The sequence below is a fragment of the Prionailurus bengalensis genome, chromosome C2, assembly GCF_016509475.1.
Source record: "Prionailurus bengalensis isolate Pbe53 chromosome C2, Fcat_Pben_1.1_paternal_pri, whole genome shotgun sequence".
Lineage (NCBI taxonomy): Eukaryota > Metazoa > Chordata > Mammalia > Carnivora > Felidae > Prionailurus > Prionailurus bengalensis.
This window is the reverse complement of record NC_057350.1, coordinates 56,097,544-56,103,399: the sequence shown is the minus strand read 5'-3', so window position 1 is coordinate 56,103,399 and position 5,856 is coordinate 56,097,544. Positions and strand designations below refer to the sequence as shown.

The 5,856-nt window shown below is 39.9% G+C and overlaps 1 pseudogene; it reads left to right on the top strand.

Annotated features, from left to right (window-relative positions):
• Positions 1-1,832: 1,832 nt before the first annotated feature.
• Positions 1,833-3,179, top strand: LOC122492358 (annotated as a pseudogene).
• Positions 3,180-5,856: the final 2,677 nt, after the last annotated feature.

The window sequence follows — 5,856 nt, the reverse complement described above, 5'->3', positions numbered from 1 at the left end:
GAGATTGAATCAGCCAATAGCCAGTGCCTTAGTCAATCATGACTATTTAAGGAAGCCTCCATAAAAAAACAAGAAGGCAACGTTTAGGCCCTTTTAAGGAGACCTTCATGCTTGAGGAACCATAATTCTCCCACGTGCCACCAAGCTGGGCCCTAAATTCCACAAGGACAGAGCTTCCTTTGTTCGCATGCTTACCCTGTGTATCTCTTCATCTGGCAGTTGAAACTGGTAAATGTAAGTTTTTCCCCGAGTTCTGGAGTGATTGTTGAAATCTCCCACCTGTTGTCAGTCAAGTAAAAAGCTGGGGTGGCTTGCAACTGGGATCTAAATGGGGGCGGGGTGGCCTTGTAGGAGGAAACCTGTGGAATCTGATGCTATCTTTAGCTAGATAGCATCAGAATTGAGTTGAATTTTAAAATGCATCTATATGAAGGAGGGATGCTGAGAAAAGGGAAACTAAGCATAAGAACGATACTTTGGTATAAACTTGGAATAATAGTTATAACACATTTTTTTTTCAAGTTCCTGCCCTTCTTTGGACACTAATCCCTGAAATTAAAATTGTTCTCTCTGTCCATTTAGTTATTTGTAGGTTTATGGTTCTGCCATCTTCTAAGTTAGTCTTACCTATTGTTCTTGTATTCTCAGTCCATTTGGTGAAAAACTTACTACCAGGTAGAGTGAGGGTTCCATTTTATTTGGCTTCCTCAAATAGCTCCAGCATCCCACATTCCACAACATGATTAAAGGCAATATGGTGTAGTAGAAATTACCTTGATTTGAAGTCAAAAGACTTCAGTTTTATTCTTAGCCCTGCCCCCTACCACGTGGCCTCAAAAGGGCAAAGTAAATAACAAATATGAAATTAGCAAAACCGATGAATGCAACTTTCTGTGGCCCCCTGGACATGCCTATACTCCCGAAATACCAACCTCACCAAGTATCCTCCTATTTTAGCTTTTGCATCTTATTCCCATACTTCTTTCCCTAGCCCTTAACTGTAAGAGAATAAATATTAAGTACAGTAGAAGTATGCATCAGGGACCAACCAGGTGTGGACAAAGAGGTGTGTATACCCGTTTTGGTGATGTGTTTTAGTTGAAACAGCCAGGCTCTGAGGCAGGACACTACTCGCCAATGTGCGGTGACTTCAAGTGACTACAGGTGATTTTTACAAGGAGTGCATTTAGGCTGTTCTGCTCCAGTGAGCAGTTCATCAGACTTGAGCTGCCTGTGAGAATTGGGCTATGACTTGGTGGAAACTTTGTATAAAATCAACAACATCCTTACTGAATCCTGACACCTAGATGATGTTTACCAGGAGAATTCTTAAGTTGATTGGGCTGTATGTTTTTGTTGTCACTTCTACAGGTTTATATTTTGAATTTCTTTTGCTTCCAGTTAAGTGACTTAAGTAATTTTTCCTCTCCCAAGGGGAAGAGATTTTTTTTAATATTTATTTTTGGGAGAGCACAAGGAGGGGAGGGGCAGAGAGAGGGGGACAGAGGATCTGAAGCAGCCTCCACGCTGACAGCAGTGAGCCCAATGTGGGGCTTGACCTCATGAACCTTGAGATCATGACCTGAAGCGAAGATGGACACTCAACCGACTGAGCCACCCAGTTGCCCCAAGAGATTCTTGTTTTAGATGTGAAAGCTCTGAGTTAGTACTTCCTGTCTCATATTGACTGGTATCACAAAAAGTGAACCTACATAGAGGGCCACTACTACATGTTGCTGCAAACTCTAGGGAGTGCGTACACGTGTATATAAAATGTGTGTACATATATATGACTCTTGATCCACACTGTCAGGTGTGTAGGGAGTGTAACGTCATTTTTCTGTAACTGAACTTGAATTCCATTTGAGATTGCCATTCTTCTGGTCATAGAAATGTAATCTCAATTTATGAGCTCTTTTCCATCCTCTTTTTCACCTGTCTAGAAACTTAATGGGTGCCAATGTAGAAGAGGACGGAATCCGGTGTGTATTGTCATATATCAACTTTACTTTTGTAGTGATCAGGGATAATCACCAAAATACATTAAAAATATCTAAAAATCAAAATGGCACAGGCACAAACAATCAAAATGGATGTCTACAGTAATTAGTACAAGTGAACAGTCCATGCTGTTGACCTTGTCCTTCTGGTCTTCAACTGTTGGTTCACTCAAGTCACAGCTATGTCTTTTTATCCCTATAGAAAGGCATCTTCAAGTTTCTGTGCCACATCCAAGTGCTTCCTAGGAGCATTAAATATATTATACTATTTTCATCCCACTTTTGCCCACGGAAACTATGTTTTCTCTACTGCTCCTTAGGACATGGGGGAAAGTATGAACTTTGTATCTTCCTGGATTCTACTCCAGAGCTGGATGTGGGGTGGGGATTGATGTCAGAGGGTTGCACTCCTCTTGATTTCCACTTATTATAAAGGTTTAAGTTGTGTTTGGACCAGGTTAGGGTAGGGATCAGGTACCTGAAATGGTCAGAAAAATAGATAATTTTCAGAATTTTTAGCTTTCAGCTTTATTATTTTATATTTTCTCCTCACCAAAGATCTAAAGAATATTTAATAGGGGGCACTGTAGCCTGGCTTTTCGTATGCATTCCCAAATATTCCCCGAATTTTGTTTAGGACAAAATTTTTATGGTCTGAGTCCTTCAAGCATCTTTGTCTTGGTTTTTGACAATCAGGGGTCATTTTTCTACTCCTGTTTTGTCATTTTGTACCCACTGAGACAACACATGTTGCCCATTAAAAAGGAGAATGTTCACAGCATAATGAAGAGTATCAGGAATAGGTGCCTTGTCTTCTCGCCTCTTTGGTCTCAGCCACAGAAACAAGATGACAAAGCGGACATCATCATTTGGAAAGTGTCACAATAAGACACACACATTGTGCTTCTGCTGTGACTCTAAGGCCCACCACCTTCAGAAGCAGGCCTGTGGAAAATGTGGCTGTCCTATCCAGTGGAAGAGAAAGTGTAACCAAAGCACCAAGGCTAAAAGACGAAGTAGCACTGGGACTGGTTGAATGAGGCATCTAAAAGTTGTACACTGCAGATTCAGGCCTGGACTCCATGAAGGAACAACACATCAACCCACGATGGCAGCAGTTGAGGCATCGAGTTCATCTTAAGGATTTCAGCGATTAGTCACACAATAAATGTTCTGGTTAAGATCGATAGATAGGGGCGCCTGGGTGGCTCAGTCAGTTAAGCGGCCGACTTCGCTCAGGTCATGATCTCGCAGTCCGTGAGTTTGAGCCCCGCGTCGGGCTCTGTGCTGACAGCTCAGAGCCTGGAGCCTGTTTCGGATTCTGTGTCTCCCTCTCTCTGACCCTCCCCCATTCATGCTCTGTTTCTCTCTGTCTCAAAAATAAACGTTAAAAAAAATTAAAAAAAAAAAAAGATCGATAGACTTATATCTATATCTATCTATCGAGAATGGCAAACATACTGGCTACTGTGTATTTAACTATCCACCATATATGCTTCAGATATCTGATCTGTCCGTCAGGTCTATACATGGACATCTCAAGCACAAGAACAGTCTTTCTTCTTGAAAGCCCACCCAGTCTTTGGATCACAGTATTAGGAAATTATTTGTTATAATGGTCTGAAATTTGTCTCTATGTAACTTACCTAAGAATATTAAAGAGAATGGAAAACAACGTCACTTCTGTATTATCACTTCTCTCCAGGCCTTGCTTCAGATATTGTGTTTTGTTCACCACCTTATATCCCAAAGGCAAGAGCACACACCAGTATGTAGAATGGAAAGTTGGTTTTTTGGAAACACAGTGTTTTGTGTAGCTGTTCTGCCATCCAAATTCCTGCTAAAATTCCTGATTAGCAGTCTGGGCAACTAGCTTTTGATCAGTATGCTTTATCTTCCAGGGAAAGGATTTCAAGCCCAGTGGCACATGTTGGAGAGAGGTAATACATTGGTCATTGGGATTGGAAACCCTCCCCAGGTCATTAACATAAGGCTCTGTGAGCTGTATGTTGTCCTGCTCTGTCTAAGGCTCAAGCCTCTTTCACACTGTACTTCCCCTGTGCTTTCACCATATTGGACACTTTCTGTCTTTTCAATTTCTCTTCACCCACCATGCTTCCTTGGGACATAGGCCTTTGCTCTGCTGAATGCACTCCTAGAAAAGATTTTTCTTCTCCTATATACCCAGTATTACCCTTCAGATTTTAGCTCAAATGATATTATTTAGCTCAAATGATTTTAAAATCCTTCAGATTTTAGCTCAAATGATATGTCCTTATGATATGTCCTTGGGAAACTTCCCCCAAGTTCTTTAATGAAATCCTTTGTTTGTTTTTTTTCTTTTTAGAGTCACTGATTTATACTTCTTTGTATGATTATTTACTTCCTTTATTCTCTCCCTATTTTTTTTAAAGTTTATTTATGTATTTTGAGAGTGGGAGAGGGAGGGGCAGAGAGAGAGAGGGAGAGAGAGAGTCCCAAGCAGGCTCTACACTGTCAGCACAGAGCCTGATGCCAGACTTGAACTCACAAACTGTGAGATCATGACCTGAGCCAAAATCAAGGGTTGGACGCTTAATCAATTGAGCCTCCCAAGCACCCCTACTCTCTCCTTATGGTCTATCATCCAGCTGGAACATGGTAGTCACTGCACAGTTTTTGAATGAATGAATGAATGAATGAATGAATGAATGAAAAGTCCATACCTGTATGTAAAGTTAGACCTGGGCCCATGTACTGGGTATGTCTTTCTCTACTCTCTCCTGCCTCTTTTCATCTCCGTTTCCTTTTCCTCTTTAATTGCAGTGCCTGCTTCTAGCAAGCACTGGAATCAAATAAATGGTTAAATGTGTGTATTTTTTCTTAAGGTCAGTTACAGGCTGTGGTGATGATGATTCTATGACATCACCCAGACCTTATCTGATGAGCAATAGGAATCTATGGAGCAATGCTGTTTCCCAGGGTTTGAATCAATGGTTGGGGCAGAGGCATTACAGAAAAAAAGATGGGGTGGGGTGGAAAAGAAAGAAATCCAGTGACAATTTTTCTCCAAATGTCATTTATATTGCCTTGCAATATTTACAATATATCTTGTCATTAATTCCACCAATTAAGGGAGGAAATGGCAGGATGTTCTCAAAAACTTTATAATAACAAACTCTGCTCTTGTTCATACTTCAGATTAGATGTCATTTAAAATCCCTTAATTTACAACTTCCCTTCAGATACAGCCCACTAGATTACATAAAACCTCGCTGAAATACATCTTCGTTTTTCATGGAAATCAGATACGGTAATTTGAACATCGAAGGTAGGCTTAAACCGATTCTTGATTGTATTTTTATAAGTGGTGATATTTTCTCAGTATAATTTTGTTTTTACCACACACTTAGAAACCCTACTAAGAACTAATATCCAGGAAATACTTTTTCTGATCAGTTGCCTCTTTAGAAAGGTATGATTCGATACTCACCTGGCACAATTTTAAATGCTAATCTTGTTATATTGGTCACAAAAATGAAACAAAAGAAAACAAATTTAAGCTTGAAAAATGATGGCAATTTGAATATGAACTGTTTGCTATAATTAAAGGTGATAAAGGTAAGAAGTAAGAAACGTTTACAGGAAGATGACTTTAAGTTTAAAACAAAGGTTTATTTAAAAACAAAAATGAGGCAGAGACTTATGATGCAGACATGTTGTTTATGATAGCCCAATCTGTATTACCAAGAACCCACATACAAGTATGGATATGGAAAACTGTCTGCAAATAATTCAATTACACAAAGCAAATTGAAAAGGCATAAAATCACCATCTGAAGAATTGGGCACTTTAATCTTTTTCCGGTACTGTTTA